The sequence below is a fragment of the Panthera uncia genome, chromosome D4 (genome assembly GCF_023721935.1).
Source record: "Panthera uncia isolate 11264 chromosome D4, Puncia_PCG_1.0, whole genome shotgun sequence".
NCBI lineage: Eukaryota > Metazoa > Chordata > Mammalia > Carnivora > Felidae > Panthera > Panthera uncia.
In genome coordinates this window covers 21,520,499-21,543,704 of record NC_064807.1, presented here as the reverse complement: position 1 = coordinate 21,543,704, position 23,206 = coordinate 21,520,499, and the positions used below count along the sequence as shown (strand labels likewise).

The window sequence follows — 23,206 nt, the reverse complement described above, 5'->3', positions numbered from 1 at the left end:
AGTGGAAACTCCCTGGCTTTGCCCTTCTGGCTGATGTACTTACCCCCTAGTTGCTCAGAATGTCTGCTGCTAACAGCTCACAGCTCCCTCCTTCATTGGGCCACTGCCCTTGGCTGATTCAACCAAGGTTATGCCCCCTTATAGAAAGCTGCACAAGGCCCCTAATTGGCTGCTAGGGGGATAAAGGCCAAAACCCTTGCCTCATTTGGCACAATTCTTATGGGCCATTCCATACATTGCAAGCCAGCTTCTCCCAGTGTCCAGTTCTACTAGTTTTCCTTCCTTACAGTTGCAGCTCTCAGGAGTCCTCCTTGGTTAACCTTCTGCATTCAGTTCTCCATCTCAGTGCCTGTTGCCAGAGAACAATGTCATCACATGTACCTGTTTATTCACGTAAACAGTGTATATCTGCAAGTGGACTTCGGGCTCTTTCTTGAATTCTCAAGCGTCCATGTATATGCGCTGTCCACTGAGAAAAGAAGCAGAGCTAAAGTAAAGCACAGCATTTATTTGGGGTCTTAAGATTGCAATTCTGGGAGCACAGATTCAGGTGGCAACACAGATCATTTCTCACTGGGAAACAAAAGTCAAGGGGTTTTAACAAGGCAAAGAGGACTGCTCGTATATGCTTATGCAGAATTTTGATTGGTGTTGGCAGCAGAAAACGAATTTTGCCCAAACATAATTTGTTGCCAAGGCTATCACTAAGCAAAAGTCTGTTACTGTAGCAAGTTGCAGATGTTCTTGTAGAGACTCTGACTATGTGCAGTTTGGCCCAGTTGAAAAGTTCATGGTTCCACCCAGTGAGGACATGAATAATAAGGTCCATCTCCTTAATGGCCTCCCACTCCATTGAAAACCCCCTGACATAAGTGACCCCAGTTCATTTCACCTTTCACGGTGTCATTCCCTGTGTCACCAAAGACAGTAGTTTCAATATGAGCCTTGAACCATCTCAGATGAGATCATCTGTGATACCCTTCAACCTGGGATTGGTGAAAACAAAGTTCAAGTCCTTTCCTGTTCCATTGAGCATGTAGTCACATAGACAGGGGATAAAGCTGGGGCTTGAGGACTTCATGATGATGTGCTTCCCTCTGCAGCAATATGCTAGGATAATTGAGAGAGGAGTGTGTTTACATAAGGCTCTCTAATTCCCACAGATGATGGAAAATTACATAAACCCCAAGCATCTGGAAGCCTTCTTTTACAGGTGAGACATGAGACAGGTAAAAATATAAATATAGGAAAAATAAATTAAAAACATAGGACAGAAAGAAAGAAAAATGTCCAGAGCATATTAACAAAACAACTGATTTCAACTTTCTGGTAATAGAATAAATCCCCTCTCCTCATAAATGGTCTGGGGGCAAATATAATCAAATCATTTGTTTGCTCAAATTTAACTTTTACTTCTTCTGGAATGGAAAGTTTTCTTAACCATAAGGTAAGAGAGAAGAGGGAAAAACAAAAGCAAATTCTGTCCCTAAAAAGGGGAGCATGTATAACACATACAAATAAGTTTTGAAATGCTTTGATATAACATTTTTCTATGTGGATATTTCATGACAGATGCAACAGTATCTGTCAGTCAAGCTTTTAGGTTTTTAAAGTCATAGGAAATTAGAGTAGAATTTCAACTCATATGTTTGAATATGAGTAAATATTCTGGGATGCATGACAAATTGCATTGTTAGAGCCTCTTAGGTTGTCCAAGACATCAAAAGCAAAAACGGGGTCTTTCAATTTTGGTCACTATCCTCACTCCAATTAATTTTTTTTTTTTTTTAATTTTGGTCATTTAGAGCAAAAGCAGACCTACTTACTATTCTTAACTCTATTTCTCAATTTTACTGTGAGCTTCAGAACTTTTGAAAATTGCAGTTACCCCTCTACATCGATCATAAAGCTATTCTATGTAGGAGTGGCTAACTCCTTAGTGATAAACACACACACACACACACACACACACACACCAAATAAACAGCAACAACAACAAAAAAACCCTGGAGCCTGGGGCCAGAGGACACAGAGCAGGAAGTCTTCTGGTATCCTCTCCCAACACCTATTTTCCTTATGACTAAATCAGCTCATTTTACCCCTTCCTCTTTTCTCCTTTGGCCCTATTACTTCTCCATATTAGCTCTATTTCTTCTTTTCCAGGTGAAAAAAGGAGAAGCTGTTACCATAGCTACGTGTTTTTTTTGTGTGCAGTGTTTTGTTTAGCATGGGGCTTGAGGGCATCTGGGAGGAACAAGTTTAGAGAATCATCAGTCTACAACCAGAATTCATGTTCAGTGCTGGATTGCTTGGGAAACTGGCCTATTAACTGCTCCATTTCTTTGTGTCCGTTGAAATAGTTAGTGATACTTTCCTTGATCTGAGCTAGTGGTTATTTTTCTACATTATACAGAAGATACGAGTTTTCTTTCCTCATTTCCAGTGGTCTGCTGATCAAGCTAGCAGAAAGTTAAGGGCAAGTCATGGCTCTATTCATCTCCGGACATCAAGGAGCTCCTTCCAGTGCTCAAATCCTATTGCCATCTTGGCCTGTTGAAGATGTAACAAGTTTTCAGTGAAATTCGTTGTGTCTTTTGAGTGTATCCCCTAAGGCTCAGGGAGAAACTGACTGAGCTAAATAAACCATGTCGTCCAAACATGGCACAGTGGAAATCTTGGTTTAGGGCTACTCATTTGGTTATGAGATAAAATCACATAAGAAAGCATGTGAAAATACACTTTTCATTCAGAAGTCCCAGAATACTCTAATTACTAGGCAGTAATTTACTCATTCCATATAGGCTTGTCCTATAGTCAGGCAGGGTCAGGGCTCAATTCCAAACCACACAGCCGGAGGTAGAAAGCAGGAAGGTTAGTCTGTTGTTTTCGCACTACCTCTGTAAAAGTTCTATTTTGACCCAATGTTGCGTTAGGGATCTCTGTATTTGCTGTCTCCCAATCACATCTTGTGTTTCTGGTGCACAGCATGATGCTAGGAGCTAGGAGCCAGCTTTTAACAGCCTCACCCTATTATAAATAACCAAGGGTATTGTGTGCACAAAATGCTATTAAGGGTGACTATCTTATCAAGACAGCGGATCAGTGGCTGGGACCGTTGCTAAATTCACTGGATGGACAGGGTGCATTTGTAAACTTACTGATCAAATCCAGAGCATTGTGCCATTTAAAGTGACATTTTTCTGCAAAACACGACTTACTCTTTATCGTGATTCTGAATTACAGGAACAGCAGCCACGCCCTGGAGGATTCCAGAAAATTGCACTACTCGTGCGCAAAAAGCTGCTTGGAATGAAGGGTTAGCCTTTTCCGTCATAAAAACATTTTATGTGATTGGCAAATCAGAAAGTGGTCAATCAGCAGACAGTTATAGAGATGTTTTTCATCTCTAGTAACAGCAGGATGCTAATGGGAGAGTTAAGACGAAAAGGAAAAAAAAAAAAAAACAACATTGATTTGTTGACAGAGGCCTAGCAGCTGTCACAGTAAAACATGGTTCTCTTGCACTTAATCAATGTCAGTCTCCAACCCAATCGTTTTGTAGCCCAGATGAGAAGCAATCAAGAGGAACACCTTCATAAGCATGAAGCTTGCTAGATGGGGTTCAATGAAGTGTGTCTTTAAGCTTAGGCGCTCAAAATGTGATGCGTGACCCAAACCTAATCAGAAACGTTTAACCCTTTGGAAGGAGGCAGCAATTACTTGCCTATTTCTTTAAAAAAAAAAAAATAATAATAATAGACAATGCAATTCCCACTCCACCTACAATTTTTAAGGCATCTGTGTCTGTTTTGACGTACAATTCTATTTTTTGCTGGATAAGGTGAAGCGTGGTCATTAATCATGGTTCCCATCCTAAAGTGTAGGGTGCTATTTTAAATGCATCTCATTTCTCAGAAAGACAATACAAGAACACTGACTAATTTCACTACTGATTTTCTACCGTTTCTTTTTGTGTGGATGTTTACTTTATGAAATGGCGCCTTTGTCATTAGTGCCTCTGGCCCAAGGCTAATGGCTTACGGGACTTATGTCCCTGAAAATCAAGACCTAAATCATATTTCCTGTAGAATGAGATTTAATTTCATGTGAGTTTCTTTTTCTGCTGACCGGTGGGGAAGATGCTGTGACAAACAGGGTGCCCGAGACAGGTTCACTCAAATGGAGAAAAATACCCAGCAACACTTGGTCTCCCAGCCTAGAGGAGATACCAGCATTGTTTCAGCAGTGCCCAGAGAAGCCGAGTCATCAGGGCTTATATTTCTTTCCAGTTCTTATGATTTGCTTATGAATCAGAAGTGGTGGTGGAGAGAGTTGCTTGGGAGTAAGCTGTGAACCATCTGGGGAAAAACAGAAGGAAAAAACCCTACTTCCCCACTTAATGTGAAATACCAAAGACAGAAAACTGTATTCTCTGTCTTTTGTGCCATTTTTCACTGTAGGTACCTTGGTAAACTTACTGATCAAATCTAGGAACTAAAGTGACATTCTTCAGAAATAATCTGTGAGTTATATATATTTAGAGAGAGAGACAAGACAGACAGAGACAGAGAGAGAGACAGAGACAGAGACTCAAAGGCCTTGATAGCTAGTGTGGGACGAGGAAAAAGTATTCAGTAGAGATTAAGAAACAAGACTCCTACATAGCAAATTATTAATTATGGCTTGAGATTGCCAGGAAATAAATTTAAACAAAAAATAGACAAGAAATTAAAATGAGCTTTTATCTTTAAGCAATTGTATATTCCTAGGCTTTTTGCTAACAAAGTTATTTTAATTTTACAATTCAGGTACAATCTGTTTAATGGGTTGATTATAATCATGAGAATTAGGTTTTATACCCGATTTCCCACTGGTCAGGTTTGCCACCAGAAATCAATACTTTTATTAATGAGAATTCAGTTACTTCTCCTGTTAGAAGATAAACTGAGGCATATAAAACAGTTCAAGATTCATTTGATTAAAAATTGATTAGACTCATGAATGGTGAGGTGCACTCCACTGATAGGAGCTCGGGGAAAGACTTTATAGAGAAGATGTGGAAGCCAAGCAGGGAAATGATTTGATTGGCTACAATTTAGGTGGTCGCCTATATTTGGGAAGACCTAGTTAGTTGGCTGTTTGTGGTTCACTGTCCTTAGGTTTTGATTTCTTGACCCTGAGGCATTAGTGGCTTAGGTTTTGGTTTGCTCCTGCAGGCTACTAAGCCATTACAACCATCTCAGTCTAAGGACCTCTTTGTTTAATTAATTTAACACTCCCAAACTCAAACTGATACCATTTCTTACATTCATGACAGTTTGGGGTCTAACATAAAGAAGTTGCAGTTTGAACAGTAAAACAAAAACAAAATCAAAACAAAACAAAAAACAAAATTAACAGACTGGAGGACGAAACAGGTTTCATGCCTTTGTCTATGATAGTACTGCATCAAAGCAAAACAAATTCATGACCCTCACTGCAGGGAAAGCCTATTCTTAAGTTTTTTTAGTGAGCTAGGGATAGACCAAGGAAAGATATTGTTTCAATAACCACTTACTACAAATTCCAAATATGTAAAAAGTCATCGATATTTTTCTTTACTTATGTGCTGTCATTGGCTTTTCTTCCTGATTTTGTTGTTATTATTGTTTATATAAACAATGTTTTAAATATTTTCATAGGTGTGCTTGTGACTCCATGCCTCTCTAACCCATGTTTACCTCATAAATTCTTAAATGACTCCCAACAGCAAATTTATCTGTAACAAACACGTTTAGAAGCATAGCTACGAAGATTGTGGAGACAGAATATACCGACTCATCCTTAATGCCCTTTTCCTTCACCAAGATGTCCAAATCCAAAAGATTTATCATCTACCAAGTTAAATGGAGGCAGAGAGGCCAGGTGGAGAATAAGGCAGCCAGTGCTGTGCTGTTCAGGCCTGTCCTTAACCGCTGGATGTTCCTTTCAGTGTGGGCTTACATTTGCACTTGACAAGGCCTTTTATTTTGCATATCTGAAACTTCTCTAACGCTGGAGCTTTTGTCTCCAAAAGCTTCTGTGGAAAAATCTTTTATTCTTTTTTGCCTTCATCAGCACTGCTTCAATATTTATCAGATCAGAGGTGTTAGATTCTTTTTATTAGCAATTAATCAGGGCCTGGTATCAACATACATTGATTGATAGCTACTGAAATGCTACTACAGAGACTGGAAGTTAGACTTGGATAAAGACAGGTCATTTACATGATCTGAACACAATTAGATTAGCATCTTTAAGTGTTTTTTTCTTAATAAGGAGATGCATGAGATGCCCAAAGTCATGGAAAAGCCCGGTGAGTAAATGAATGAGGTAGGCATTTCACATGCAGCTGCCATGGGTAGTGGGGATCCCCATCAAGATGGGAGCCACTGCCCTTATTTGCTTGAACACCTATGTGTGTGATGTTTGATCATGAAAAATTCCAAAGATACACAAAAGTAGAGAAAAGAGTAAAATGAACAACTAGAAACTCATCCTCTAGATTTAACAATGGTTACTTACTATTTGGCCATATTGGATTTGTATATCATACATGCACGCACACACACACTATATGTAGGTGTGTGTGTGTACATATATATATATATATATATATACATATAAGTATATATAGCAGCACCTGGGTGGCTCAGTCAGTTAAGTGTTCGACTTCGGCTCAGGTCATGATCTCATGGTTTGTGGGTTTAAGCCTTGAGTTGGGCTCTGTGCTGACAGCTCAGAGCCTGGAGCCTGCTTTGGATTCTGTATCTCCCTCTCTGTCTGACCCTCCACACTCACACTCTGTCTCTCTCTCTCTCAAAAATAAATGAACATTAAAAAAATAAAATATATATATATATATAATTATATAGATTCATGATCTATATTAATGTATATAAATCATTATATATTTGCTAAAATATATTAATAGAAATGACAGAACATAAGTGTTTTGAAATCACTACAGCATTGTGACTATTGTTCATTTAGCTAATTTTCATTCGAGTTATTTGAGACACACCCGAAGTGCCTCAAACGATATACCAAGTGAATGTTTAGAATCTTAAATGTCATTTTTGTTGTGGCGACATCCTTTCTTTTTCATTTCAGGATACAGTTTCATATTTGTATTAGTTGTTCGTGGAAAATATGGTTGAAGATGCAAACATTCATTCTATACAAATTGGAATATTTCTGATAAGTCCCTGTCTCTTAAAATTAATTTTTCAAATCCATGGAATATAAAAGTATCAGGAGGGGTGCCTGGGTGGCCCAGTCGGTTGGGTGTCCGACTTCGGCTCAGGTCATGATCTCACGGTTCACAAGTTCGAGCCCCGCGTCAGGCTCTGTGCTGACAGCTCAGAGCCTGGAGCCTGTTTCGGATTCTGTGTCTGTCTCTCTCTCTCTGCCCCTCGCCCGCTCTTGCTCTCTCTCTCTCTCTCTCTCTCAAAAATAAATAAAACATTAAAAAAAAAAGTATCAGTAAAGTATTCAATGAAGGCAAACCAAGACTTGGCTTTTTTTGCCACAAGGGGGTTTTCAAAAACTCTACTATTGTGACTTATATCTGGAAAGGGTACAGCACCTTCTTGCCTCCTGAGGGACATAGGTTCTAGAACTAGGATTTAGGCTTATTTTAAATTGCCCTAGATCTTTAAGAATAGAGATGGTATATAAGCAAGGTCAGACTGGGGTGCATCTGGCTAAAGTCTTTTACTTGCTTCAAATACTGACTGAAACTATTAATTCCCATGGAGTTATCAGTTGTACTTGCATCTGATTTGATGACTATAAGGCAGGAGGAGGGGAGGCCAGGGAGACAAGCTCACCAAAGTAAAGGCATTTTGGGTTTAGGCTGACCCTTAACCTAAAAGTCAGCAGGTCATAAAAAGAGTCACAAGATCCGACTCATGGCAGACCACAAGACCCCACTCCCTCCAGCAGTAAAAGGCACGGAGGCTGCGCATTCTTAAAATTGCTCCCTATGGGTAATTTTACAACCCTAATCACAATGCTAAGACAATGAAAAAATGAACTGCCTAATTAAGTAAGCGATAAACCCAAAGTTAAAGAGCAAGCCCCTCCCTATAGGGTTAGCTAATTAAAAAAAATGTTTTTTTGCAAAACCCTTTGCTAGAGGCAAAGGGAGTTCCTCTTCCTCATCTGGAAGGAGAGACCGCTACTTTGTGAAGTAGCTCCTTTCTTACTTCTATACTTCATAAACCTTTATCCTTTTCTCTAAATGGTTTGCTCTAGAATTCTGTATTGCAAAAAGCCGAGAACTCTCTTGGCAATGCGCCTGAGGCCCTCCCTCTCTGAGCCTTGGCCTGTCGGGCATCACGATTGCTTCTCTTTGTCTCTGTCTTTCTTTGATTCCAGATCATGCCCTACCTTCCTTTCTACCCGACATCCCAATTTTATTCTTGTCTGTGGCCAAGACCGCAGACTGTAGTCTTACCCCTTTAGCCAGCACAGCCTGTGTCTGTGCCTCTGCACTCAAGGGTGCTCCTTCCTAGAAGGATAAATATACTATTTCCTTATATTTACCCACTGATTTTTGATTTAAAGGATACTTTCCCATGCAGTCTGCTTAACTGTTGCCTCAGCTCTAAGCTTTTCCGATTGACTAATTGACTTTTTGGAGCCTTTTTGCTGGAGGGGGTCAGGGTGTAGGAGAGAGATGATTGACATGGGCGTTGGCTCTCTGGCTGTGCATCCTTCTACCACACTCGGCAGTGGGCTGGGCTCCGGTTTCTCCAAGGACCGTGTCGTTCTTGTAATTTAATTAGCTGAGATAAAGCCCCTAGCACAGAGGTTACCCAGCACATGGTAGGTTTTCTACACATACCAATTTTCCCTTTTCTGCCTACCAGAGAAAGAAGGAGATGGAAGGAAAGAGAGAGTCTAATGTGAGTCCTAAGAGATATTTCAGATTCAGTTTTGAAGAGATCATGTTCTTTCACAGCTGTCCATATTCTCCCACTGAATTCGACTTCTTTAAGCTGTACTTACCTGTAGAGGAAAACGTAGGGATAGCTAACTGCTTTCAGCTGTTTGCTCAAAACTAGATTTAGATGTGTACCCACATCTCTGAATGAGGCTCTGTGGCCTGGAGAAGGAGAATCCACATATCCATGACAATCAGTAAACACCTTCTGAACACATTTGCAATGGACACATTGCTAGGCTCAGAGAGGGTTACAAGACGACTCATATATAGATCATATTTTCCCCACTCAGTCCTCACACCCACACCTGTGGAAGCAACCACTTTCTGGAAGGATCACAGTCTCCAAAGTCCGAGCAGCTCACTTGTAAGATGGTGTGTTCCCTGAGACTGGCTGCCCAAGGAATAGAATGAAGCGTCCCCTTATATAAGAGTCACATCTATTTGCTCCTAGTTCTTTTTGTATTTTTACTTAAGAGAAGGCCAGGCAAATGGCTCCCAAATGTTCTCAATTGACAGCAATTTTTGTCCATTTACACATGAAAGCAAGTGGAATGAACAGGCATGGAGGGAGAGTGGCGAACAGGCCCATGGAGCCAGCACAGAGCATGGTCTCCATGCTAATGGGAGAAATTATAAGAAATCAGGCTTACCAAATCTTTCCCTGAATGTGTTATTAAAGGGAAGCCTCACAGATTCTTAGTTATTTGGTCACCTCTGTATGCAAAGCATTTGGAAGGTAATTCTGGATGTTATTTGATCAATGGAAAGCGATGAATCATCACATTTCAATAATACCAAATGTACAGGAATGATAAATGAGCAAGTGATTGGTGTCCCGGTAATGAAAGGAAATGCAAGCCGTGCAGATGTTGTTCAGCTCTGGACGTGAAAATTAACCAGTAAGGCACATTTGTCAGAAATTTCTCACTCAGGGTTTTATTTATTCTCCCTTCCTTCCCCCATCATTTATCCTTTCTTAATGTTTAATTAACGGCCCAAGCTATGTTTAGGTAGCTCAGATCAAGTGCACAGAAAAATCACTGATAACTTTTTCTCTTCTTTTCACATTTCATTTTAATTTTTGTACAAACGGTATACTACTTTCTGTGCTGTCTTAGGCTTAGTTCTTATTTAAAATGTCTTTCACGTGAATGTGAACATTCTTTACATTTAGCATTGAGTGTGGTGCGGTGTTGGGCAGTGGTTTACTTTATGGCTGCTCTGTAACAAAATTAGAACTCTGAATGATTTCAGAATAAATGCTGGATTTCCAAATCCACTCTTGCGAAGTGAAAATTCATTATAAGTTACTTAGTTTATCAGTAGCTAAAGAGAAGAGATTAATTGATGTCTCAGACCTGAAAATAATTTTTAAAAAAGTGTCCAATCAGCGTACATCCTGTGTAAAATATAATTAAAATGTTTCTGGAATTATTTGGAGAACAATTCCCTTGAAATTCAAGCATATTGTGTTTGAAAAAACATCAGGAATTTTTTGTGATGGTTGGTTGATATAGGTCATGGTAGACAAGGAAAAAAATGTACTGTAACTTTCCTAGAGTAAGATTACAAATATTGTACGCGCAGAATAATAATCTTAAATCAATCTGGGTTGCCCTTGACCTCTCCCCTACCCCGGAGCTAGTCCTTAAACCATATAAAGTGGTCTGGAGTTCATTAGGATTTATTATATATCGAGTATGCACACCCTCTGTTGCTATGGGGTGAGGAAACCTTACTGCAAATTAGAGTATATGGCTTTGTTAGCTTCCTGTGGTTGCTTTAACAAGTCACCACAAATTTGGTGGCTTAAAACACAGAAATGTATATTCTCTCACAGTTCTGGAGGCAGGAGTCAGAAATTAGCATGTGTCATCATGGCCATGCTCCCTCTGGGAATCCTTCTTTGCCTCCTCATCTTCCCGTGGCTCTTGGTGCTCCTTGGCTTGTGCCTGCACCTTTCCAATCTCTGCCTCTGTCTTCACAGGGCGTTCTCCTCTTCTCCCTGGCTGTCTCGCTTCTGTGACTCTCATAAGGATTTAAGTCCCACCAGGATAAACCTGGAAATGATCTCATCTTTAGATCCTTAATTATTCTCCAAGATCCTTTATCCAAATGGGATATCATTCGTAAGTTCCAGGAATTAAGGCATGGACATATCTTTAGGGGGCAGACATCATTCAACCTTCTGTGATGGCTTGGGTAGAGACAACAAAGTTGGAGCTTCATGAAGTACAGCTACAGTTTTCCACTTCATGGGCCCTTCTGAGATTTTAATTTGGCCATTTCGTTTCAGTACTACTCCTTCCCAGCTTGTCTGCAGCTTCTTACCATGCCAGTAAAATTTTGTTCTGCAGCTAGAATGACTAGAATAGTGCCTGCTACATTGTGTGTATGTGACAAATGGTTGTTAAATGAATGAGCAAACGAACTGCCCATTTTTTTGTCTTTATTTTTTTTGAGAGTGAGAGAGAGAGAGAGAGAGAGAGAGAGAATGCAAGTAGGGGAGGAACAGAGAGAGAGGGAGACACAGAGTCCAAAGCAGGCTCCAGGCTCTGAGCTGTCAGCACAGAGCCTGACATGGGGCTTGAACTCACGAATTGTGAGTTCATGACGTGAGCTGAAGTCAGGGGCTTAACTGACTGAGCCACCCAGGTGCCCAAACTGCCCGTTTTACAGGTTTCATTATGGAAACAAAACATGGTTTTTAAAGTTTTCCAAATATGGTTTGGAATTATAATATTGAAACTGATTTGGGGGCATACATCCCCCCAATAATCAGTTGCTTCTAGTGTGATATGCCCCACCAATTAAAGGTCAATTCTCTAGAAAATATGAGATCAGCGAGTCTTTTGGATTAGGAGAGTGACACATTCAATCCACATAGAAAAGTTGTACCATGAGACAGATCTGACATTGAGAGCATCCTAAATTTAGCAACAGTGGGCGGTACACAAGAAGGGTTTGAGAAATAATGGGAATTTAGTGGAGAAGGTCCTGGGGAATTTGGTGAGGGTTCTGCTTTTCAAAAACTGGTGATATTATTCCAGAGAACAGGATGATTAGATGGATTATATTGTTTAGCTTCCTTTTTATCAAAACGGAAGTTACTTTGTTTTCCCCCCTTTCATTAAGGAGATATTATCAATATATTTTTATATACAGAAATGTAAAAACAAGAAATAATTCCAAGAACTCTACAACCAGAAATAAACTTGTACATACCCAAGTGGACAGTTTGATAAGGGCAGCTGAAAATCTTTGACCTGGAGAGGAGGTTGGACCCATGATGAAGGAAAGAACTGTGTCTGCCTTAAGCTGCAGAGTAGTGCTGACCATAAGTGGTAATGAGTCCTCTTGAGCCCTGAAGTCAAAAGCCAGAGAGGGCAGAGAGAAAGCAGGGGCTATGTTGTCAAATGATGTAGGACAAGTGGTTTGGGATGTTTGTCCTTGGATGGTGGCAACAGGTTGCTAGGATTACAGACCTGATGGGTCAGGGGAACTGGAAGGTACCAGATAACATGAGAGGAAGGGGGGATGACTCACAGGAGAGTTGGAGGAAGATTCTCTAATGGGAAGAAACTGTTGAGGCAGTGATTTTATCATGCCATGATTAGCATGTCAATAATTATCACAGCAATCATTTCCATACTGTGATTTTTAGAATTACTTTATGATTTATAGCATGACCACTTCTAAAATAGTTTGAAGCAGATTCCAACTAGAACCATGTATATGTTTGTTGCCATATCAGCCCAGGCTGGCCTTGATATCCAAGGCAATATCTGTCATTCCCAGGGGATGAAATTGAACTCCAAGCTGACTCTGATGTATACCCAGGGTTAAGAGCCACTACTCCAGGGTGGCCAACGCTAAAGGATTTGGTGGAAATTCTCAGTGTCAAGAGTTTGGATTGATTTGAAGAGCAGGATCTAATCCTGTTGGCAGAAGCACTCAAGGTCATCAAGGTTCGTCAAAGTTAGGCTTCAGTTTGAGGGAGCCATATTGGGAATCTGGACTTAAAGCCCCAGGCATGGGGCTCTTCAGACAGACCAGCCACACACATGGGTAGTGGGTATAGTGGCAGGCCTGTAAGCTGCCATGAGAGGCTCAGAGGACTAAATGCACCCTAGACACAGGAAATTGCTTCTAGGTGTAGAATGTTTGTGGGTCAGATGCACTCACCCACTGCCAAGCTGGATTCTCATGGGTGTAGGACCTAACCAGAATAGACCTCTTAATGGCAGAACTTTGGCACTTGCATCTGAGCAGGACAGGAGCTGGCAGGGAGAGGCATATTTGGACCTGGAGCTTGTTCGGCAACTCTTTTTATCTGGAGGATTAATGGAGAATGTGATGTGGTAGCACAAGAGAGCCAGCCAGTGCCTGAGTCAGTTACTGTTTGCAGGGCAGAATGGTGGCAGAGCACATAACGAGAATGGATGCATTTTCAAAGAATTAAACCTCCCTGTTAATTACTAGTCCTTGAATCCTTGGCATTATCCTCAGCACCAACTACTTCAAACCCCCTCTAGTAGGGTTTTTGCTAAACATGTATTTGCCAAAGAAAACTTACTCACTGTAGAAGATATGGCAAAATGTTTCCATTTAGATTACGTGTGTGTGTGTGTGTGTGTGTGTGTGTGTGTGTTTGTTGAGGGAGGTGATGAAGGGGTGGATGATCGTTGGGAAAATAGCAAACTGCTTAGTGGATACAAACAACAAAACCACCGTACCATCATCAGTTAAAAACCAAATAGGAGTGTGGCAAAATTAAGCTATTGAGAGATTATCACATGGTGTTTAAAGATAATTTAGATTAAGGGTACATTTAAGCAATACTTAGATAAATTAGCTAATTCAGAGTCAAGGATTTTTGTTGTTGTTGTTGTTGGAGATTAGAAACACATATGGAATACTACTTGACAATGAGAAAGAATGAAATATGGCCTTTTGTAGCAACATGGATGGGACTGGAGAGTGTTATGCTAAGTGAAATAAGTCATATAGAGAAAGACAGATACCATATGTTTTCACTCTTATGTGGATCCTGAGAAACTTAACAGAAGACCATGGGGGAGGGGAAGGAAAAAGAAGTTAGAGAGGGAGTGAGCCAAACCATAAAAGACTCCTAAAAACTGAGAACAATCTGAGGGTTGATGGGGCGGGGGGAGGGAGTGGAAAGTGGGTGATGGGCACTGAGGAGGGCACCTGTTGGGATGAGCACTGGGTATTGTATGGAAACCAACTTGACAATAAATTTCCTATTAAAAAATAAAATAGAACCAAAGAAAAAAGAAACACATAGTGAAGGGAATTTGGAAACTGAAGGAAACCAACCTCTTTAAGGAACAGATGTGAAAGGATAGCAGATTTCAAGTCCTGACGAAGGAAGGTATGACACTGTGTGGCTGTGGCACTCGCGGGGCTGCTCTTTGCAGTGGTGCAAAGTGGGCGATGACAGGCCGTTAGCAATGATTATTGCTGATGGGTGAGGTAGGATCCCTGGGAATCAGAGCGGGCCAGGTCTGTGGCATGACTTTCAGCTTTACTGACTTTCAATCCTCAAGGTCGGCTTGGCCTGATTGGTCATCTTCAGCTCAGGGTAATAGCAGTAATTTTCACTTTATTCATTTCTGCCTCTTGGCTGGAGATTCTTTAGCACATCACTTAGTGAAGGTGTTGGCCAGTTGCCGTCAGCTTTTGATGAAAAGAAGATTTTTGATTGTGACTAGCATTTTAAGCTCGCACATCTGCCTTTGACTCAATCAGTTATTTTCTGGGCTGTTTTACATGTGGCCTATATTGGAATAGATGATTCTTTGTTTCTTCCTTTTTAAAAAAAAATCTTTTCTCTCTCAAGAGATTTTCCTACCATGTAATACCTTAATTAGGGGAAAATAAATTATGACCGGTTGGGAAAATATCAGGTGCCCAATGTTCTAACGCTGAGTATATACTTCCCGTGGAAAATCTGAAAGTTTAAAGAACACAGTGGCCCATGCTGAGTCCTGTCTCTGTAAAGCATTTTCAGTCTTGCAGATCTACATGGGTGAGTCTAGCCGTCACAGTTTGGACTAGCCATACACGATGAATAAGCACGTGTGGCTACCCTGGTGGACAGCTCAGGTCTGGAGAAAAATAGAAATGAAGGTGAAACTGCATGACAAGTGCGAAGGTCTATGATCCAAGTACATTGGGAAGGACCCTCTTAATTGATTCACAGATTTCTTCAAGCAGATTCCCCAGACCTTGGCAATAATAGACTCATACCTGAAGTTTTATGGAAAACATATCTTCAGAATATAGTACAGAAAAGGACTTTCCCAATGATGAGCAATGCCAAAACGATGCAAAAATATCTTCTGTACCTACTCTTTGTGGGGCACCCTCTTTCAGGTTCATCCCCTGCTGGGTCACCCATCTTGGTAACTCTGGTGTAAACATGAGTTCTTCCTGCCTGCATATGGGCATTCCAGTGCTGTGATGGTGCCTCTGAAATGCCTCTTAGAACTGGACCCTCTGTTGTATTCTTATTACCCCTGCTCTAGTTACAATCCCTGTCATGGCAGATGCATTTGAAATACTCCCAGTCTCTCCTCTTTGCCATCTCTGTTTTAAAGGGTCACCACAGATATCTTTCTAAAACTTCAGTTGGATTATCTCACTTTTGTTCCTTACCAGTGAATAACTTCCAGTACCCAAGTCAGGAATAAAAGTCAATTCATACAACATGCAATGTGAGATCCCCTGAAAATTCTGAGAGTAAGGTGGATTTTTTTAAAGCAGATTTAAAGAGGTAATTTAGGCTGAACATGCATATTTTAAGTCGATATGCAGAGCAAACATAATGAAAAAATCCATACATATTTGGTTTAATTTCATCTGATTATATACTAATAACTTTATCCAACAGATTAAATATATTTTAATTATCTGAAGTAATTGACAGAGAATATTATTTGCTCACCAGAAGAAGTCTATGTTATTCAGAAAATTCAATATGAGTATATTATAAATACTGTATAGTTATATTTATAATTACAGACTTTAAAAAATGGGAAAACTTCTTCAAGTGGTCCAGGCTGCAGAATTTTATAAAATATGAAAAATCACTTTAAAAAATTTAGTAATATGGAGCGCCTGGGTGGCTCAGTCAGGGAAGCATCTAACTACAGCTCAGGTCATGGTCTCATGGTTTGTGAGTTGGAGCCACACATTGGGCTCTCTGCAGTCAGAGCAGAGCCTGCTTCAGAACCTGTCCCCCACTAGCTCTGCCCCTCCCCTACTTGCTTTCTCTCTCTCAAAAATAAACAAACATTTAAAAAAAGGAAGTGAGTAATATGAAAGCTAGTGAACATACATAACCACAATGCAATGATCAAAATTAGGAAATTAACATTAATGTGATATTATTATTTTATATACTTTGTTTAAATCTTGTCAACTGTTCCATAAATACTCCTTTTTTGGTCCAGGATCTAAACCTAGGATTACATGCTGCATTTAGTTGACATGTCTCTTTAGTAGGTTTTACTCTGTCACTTATTTGGGGGCAATAGCAAATAAGACTCTAACAGCCCTTATGCCTCCCACCCCCTTACCAAAAAAAAAAAAACAAAAAAACAAAAAAACAAAAAACTCCCCAAACAACTGAAGTCTTAAGAGGCTAAACTTAGACTCTAGAAGCTAATAGGAAATAATGTCTTACCTAAATCTTGGACTTCCCAAAGCAACACTGAATTTCCCAGAGATTTTGCTTTCCTTTATGCAACTCATGAAAAATGGATTGTGGATCTCCCGAGGCTTCCCAGACATCTAACTGGAACACCAGCAGTAAATGAACAGATTTGCTGGAGCGTGGTGCTATTACCTGCCATCTTTTTCATTACAACTCTAGCTAGTGATCCCGCCAAACAAAGAATCAGGGTATAACATATGCTCCTCTGCTCAACAGTCAGGCAGCATTTGAGGAAAATCATGTCTGTATAATGTGCCAGGTCAAATAGCTGAGAAAGGATAAATGGACACAAAGACACAGGACGTAGGGGTAACTAAATAAAATCATCTGTAAGGAGAAGACATTGGAATTGTTTCCAAATTGTTATACCTTAAGAAACAAAACCTAAACTCTTGACTCCTCAGACTAGCATCTTATTCTTATAGGGTAACAGTAGCTATTCAAATATGCATTCAGTTACCATATGTTTATCAAACACCTTCATTCTGTATGTAATTGATATTTAAATACAGAAATTAGTAAAATATGATCCTTATTCTCATGATGCTCATAGTGTAGGGTAGTGCTGTTGAATAGAAATATAATACTAGCCACATTTGTCATTTTAAATTTTGTTTTTTTAAAAATGTTTATTTATTTATTTATTTTGAGAGAGAGAGAGAGAGAGGGAGAGAGAGAGAGAGAGAGAGAGAGAGAGAGACAGAATGCATGAACAGGGGAGGGGCAGAGAGAAGGAGAGAGAGAATCCCAAGCAGGCTCTGCACTGACAGAGCAGAGCCCAGTGTGGGGCTGAAACTCACACAAACCATGAGCTCATGACCTGAGCTGTATTACATCAATATAATATAAAACATTAGATATTTTATATGTTGTTTTTATGTTCTAAGCCTTTAAAGTTCGGTGTGTATATTACAGTTATAGTTCATCTCAGTTTGGACTAGCCACACACGATGAATAAGCATGTGTGGTTATCCTAGTGGACTGAGCAGGTCTGGAGAAAGATAGAAACGAAGGTGAAACTGTATGAAAAGTGAGAAGGTCTATGATCCAAGTACATTGGGAAGGACAAAGTTAAGTTTAGTGACATGATTCTTAGAACAAGGATGATATCTTGTATTCCAGTGCCCATTAACAGCATTTAGGTACTCAATACAGATATACTTTTAATACATTCACTCTTTTGAAAATGAAAGAGCAGAGGCAGAGTCATAAAAATAATCACTGAGACATTTAAGTCAAGTCTTGAGGGGCTTGTTGGGGCCTACCTGGGAGCAAAGGAGGTACAAATGGGAAAAAGAAAAATGTCATCAGGCAGAAAGAAGAGGATGCAAAAAACCCTATCTGGGGTTTATTTCAATAGAGTATGTCTTTTGCTGTAATCACAGATCTGGTTTCATTTCAAAATTGAAATGATCCATTGAGCTTGCTCATATATTTTGATCAGACACAATATTAGAGGAAAATGTTGCAGAAATAAAGTATAGAATTGTTAAGATAGTTTGTGCCCGACAGTTAATTGATCTGGAAAATTCAGGTCAAGTTTTTTTTCAGCTTCATTTTCCCCAGGTCCTTTCCATGAAAAATATAAATTTAAGTGTATATATGTAATATATCATAACATATATAAATATTAGAATATATTATCTGTAAATATTATATATGTGTGTAGGTATACACACACACACACACACACACACACATGTTGTTTATATTGCTTAAGGTTAGTTTACAGGGATCTGAATTCTGATCCAGGCTGGCATTATGAACATTGGTTTTAGCTTTTTTAAAAAATCAAATGAATAGCACTCTCATGTTAATGTTTGAAAGATGCTTCACAGCTTTCGATGAGTTGAGTACAGAGTAACATTTCTAAAATCCACTTGACCAATGCCAGATCCTTGTGAAACAGATTGTTCCCTCGCAGTGGAAAGAATGTATCGGGGGGGAAAGGTAGGTCAACAACTCTTAACCCTTTTAAGTCTGCTTCAAACTCCCCAAAAGGTGATATAAGGTCATTTCCTCCAGTTTAATTTTGCCCTTGTTCTGTAGATAAATGATGAATTTATGTATGTAATGTTCTCAGTCAGCGAAGCATCCGGGCCAAGTAAAGAAAGAAAAAATCATGAGAGAAATCTACTTGAAAAGTGCAGTTGAATATAACACCCTTTTACCTACAAGCTTAAATATGCAGACCTTTCTTTTATAAAGGGCGGTTGGTGGGGGGAAGGTAACTGAACAATCCTGGAATTGAAAAGCACACCAGCTTCACAGAATTGCTCATTTTCCTCAGGAAATAGCAAGAAAGGCGAAAATGAAGACCTTGTCCAAATGCAAACCCACTCAAATGAAGTGTGAACGCCAATCAATTTTAGCAGTGGTCTGGCAGCCTCGGTTCCAAGCAGCAAGTTGAGACAGCTCGCGCCTGCGTGTGATTTGCAGGCTCTGTTCTGTGTGCTCGCCCAGCCTGGCCTTGAGACGCAGGCGACACTACACGCACACTCACGGCGAAAGGCCAGTCTGATGCCCGTAATGAGAGGCGGGTTCTGCACTAATTACTCTGGCAGCAGGCTTGGGCAAGAGTGAGGGAGAGCATCTTTGTCCAGGTCTGTTTGTTATTGGTATGCTCCTGCTCCGATTTGAAAAGAGCATGTGGAAAATACGAAAATGAACGGTGAAGTGATAAATTGCCTTACCTGGAAAGCAACGTTTTTATTTATCCTAGGTTTATTTGACTTTTAATTTAAAGGCCAATTCCTCTAAATATTCCCCCTTTTCCTGGAAAGATTGACCCAAAGTCTTTATGTGTGCTATTTTTAATTAAATGCCACACATGGCAGATTATACTTTTCTTTTAAACCAAACAAAATAGGAAACTTTCAAAAAGTGGAGTTATATTTGTAACAGCTTAATACTACAAACAAATCCCCTCAGATTTAACATGTTTTGTCAATTCTAATCCAGAACAAGACGTTTTAGAAAAATCTCTGCAAAGTCAACAAACATTACATCATAAGGTAATACTGTTCTATGAATAAAATGTTTCAAAGTTGAAAGGAGAAAAACGATCTTACCCATATGCTTTTAAGTTCTCATGAAAAGCAGGAGCTGAATCTGTGGTGTCTGAATGAAGTTCAAACTTGGGAAAACACTTGAATGAAATTTGTGGGAGTCGTACCGTCCCCTGCTCCCTGGCGAAGCTTCAAGACATGAGAAGAAAGCAGAGACAATGTCACAACAAGGCTAACACCAAAGAAAAATGGAGGCGATTGATTTGGATAACCTCCATCAGTATTAGCAGAACTTAAAGAATCTACTACGCTTGAACTTCCCAAGAATCTTCTTTTTGTAAAACCCAAACACAACCGAGCAACTGTAAGAAAAGTAATGTGAATTTATTTCCTTTAAAAATAATACTACTGTTGATTGTAAGTCAGAAACTAGTAACATTAATGACCCTAGACACACATACGAAACCAGAGGGGGGAGAAAAAAAGTAGCCTCAAAATGAGACAAAGCTGTCACAAAGCTCATGGACTTTTTGTTCTCCAGGAAAGTGTTATTTCTGAGCTATATAGTTGTTGGAAGCAAAGCAGTACTTAAAAAACACATGGGAATACACAAACAAAAGAAAAAAAAAAAGAGCACAGGAGGAAACCACCCTCCACAATAAATCCTCACCAAACGAAGCACAAAACCTTACCGTCCAAAAGCCCCTAAAAGCATCACTGTCCATATTGTGGTTGACACTACCAGTTGGCTGTCCACCCTGGCATTATCAGCCCCTGTCACATTTGTCACCTTCCACCATAAAGGCTGGAAAAACTAATTACTCATTTTCCCAGGCTTCTTATGGCAAGAAGTGACCATGCGGCACGGTTCAGCTAATGAAACATAAGGATCTGTTGGGGGAATTTCTGGAAAGAAATTTGCATTCGCAATAAAGAGAAATACATGCTGTGTCTTCCTTCTTTCATTTTTTATGCTCGAATGTGACCGTGATGTTTGGAGCTGGTGTAACGTCTTGAGACTTTTCAGGGAAGGTACAAGTGGATCCCTGAGATGTCACCCCCCACATCTTTGAGCTGCTGAACCCTTGCCACTTGTCACATATCTCTACTCATGGGCAAAAAAAATATTACTCATCAGCATCACAAAATCATTTCCCTGGAATCATCAGAAAATGGTAAATTATGTTCTCTATTATTGGAGTTTTCAGAAGCTAATAAGTAACAACCACCACTCCCTGAGTTTGAAACCAATTGAGAGTCGGCATTCATACAGAAACCAAAATATTAACATCATTACATTTTTGTTGTTGTTGTTGTTGGAGGGTGTGGTTTTGGGCTGGAGGAAAATGTTATTGCTAATAAGTACCCCCAAATTACATAGATTTACTTACTTGAATCCAGGTAGTTGGGCAGTATCTGGCCTCGACGTGTAACACTTGCACTGCGGGAGAGTTCAGAATATGCCTTCTTCACAAGGATACAAAAGAAGTCCCCAAAAGAAGGAGAGGAGCGGACTGAGGGATGAGTGTTTCGTTTTACTTCCAGACTCCACAGTCAGCAAGGAGCCGCTGTCTCTCAGGGCAGTCTCGCCTACTTTTGCCTTTATGATGCTTAATACAAATGGCTTTTCCTTTTGGGGATTTTCTTGGGTCCAGTGGTGGGCATTTCCAGTTTATCCCAAGAAAGCCCTAAAGTGGATCAAATCAGAACAGAATTACAACTCCATTCTTACTGACTTTTCTAACTGCTTGATGTATCAATTACTGAAAGAGGAGTATTAAAGGAACAATTGGAATAGTGCTTTTCTCTATTTCTCCTTGCTGTTCTATCAGTTTTGCCTCTATAGCTTGATACTCTGTTGCTGGGTCCATGCACATTAAGCCTTGTTTATGTTCTTGAATAGTGACTTCTTTTTTATTTTTTTAAAGTTTATTTATTTATTTTGAGAGAGGAAGAGCCGTGCACATGAGTGCAGGAGGATCAGAAAGAGAGGGAGAGAGAAAAGCCCAAGCAGGCTCCATGCTGTCAGGGGCAGAGCCCCACATGGGGCTCAATCCTTGGAACTGTGAGATCATGACCTGAGCCGAGATCAAGATTAACCAACTGAGCCACCCAGGTGCCCCAAGAATTGACTTCTTTTTTTTTTTTTTAAATCATTTTGCTCTATCCCACTTTATCACTTCTTTGTTATGACTTCTGTTTTGTTTAAAATTAATAAAGCTATTCCAGCTTTCTTTTGATTATTATTAGCATGGGCTATCTTTCTCTATCCCTATACTTTTACACTATCTGAGTCTTTATATTTAAATGGTTTTCTTGTAGACAGCATGCAATTGGGTCTTGTTTTTTCTATCCATCCTGATGAAATGTGTCTTTGTGTATTTATATCATTCACATTTAAGGTGGTTATTGATATAGCTGGATTAATATAACCATGGTTGCAACTCTTTTCTATTAATTGTACTTGTTCTTTGTGGTTTTGTTTTGTTTTTGTTTTTGTTTGTTTGTTTTGTTTTTTTAATCTTACCTCTTCTGTCTTCTGTGGTTTTAATCGAGGACTTTATAATTTCATTTTATTTCTTTCCTTAACACATGAATTATACCTCTGTGGACTGAATTGTGTTCCCCCTAAAATTCATTTACTAAAGCCATAGCCCCCAGTGTGGCTATGTTTTATTATCTTATGACTAAATCTCAGTCTTTCAGTTAGTCTGTGTTCTAGGGCTGTGACTTTCAGAAATGTTTCCATAGGGGCGCCTGGGTGGCCCAGTCAGTTAAACGTCTGACTCTTGGTTTTGGCTCAGGTCATGAACTTGTGGTTTGTGAGTTTGAGCTCCACGTCAATGCTTGGGATTCTCTCTCTCTGCCCCTCCCCCTCTTGCACTCTCTGTCTCTGTCTCAAAAAAAATAGTAAACCTAAAAAATAAAAAAGTAAATAAATGTTTCCAAGGCATGTGCTTCACAAATGTTTCCTAGTTTATACACCCCTCTCACCCCTCCATTATGTGGGACAGGACGGCTAGACAGAACTGGACTCAGGTGATTGCTTTTTCAGGTGGGTGAGATAAGGCTCTAATAAAGTCTTTCCTGTATAGAATTAGTGTCCTGAAATACAGTATATTAATAAAAAAATTAAGGTATAGTTAGACTAACAAACCTGGAGATTGCCATCAAAGAGGCAGTTTATTACTCACAGATTTCAAAGCAAGGGACTTGCCACAACATGTTGGGCCACGTGGGGAATCACCAGGGTCTGTCATGATGCAGAGGGGGAAGGAGAAACTGTGGGCAAGAGTCTTTATTGTGGTTCCTCTGGGAAGGAATGGTTGAAGCATGACAAACAGTCTCAGGATTGACTGGTTTTAATAGCTTTCATGGGCTATGGGACTGTCCCTCCTTGTCTTGTACCTGGTTCTGGGGTGATAAGGGCAGGTGGGTACTGGCCAAGAATTATGAGAGCCCAATGAAGGAGGTGGTTTGAGTGTG

The 23,206-nt window shown here is 39.9% G+C and overlaps 1 long non-coding RNA gene across 1 annotated transcript in view; it reads left to right on the top strand.

Annotated features, from left to right (window-relative positions):
- The window catches only part of LOC125934844 (uncharacterized), a 136,919-nt gene that overhangs the window by 106,677 nt on the left and 7,036 nt on the right, over positions 1-23,206 (top strand). The window lies entirely within an intron of this gene.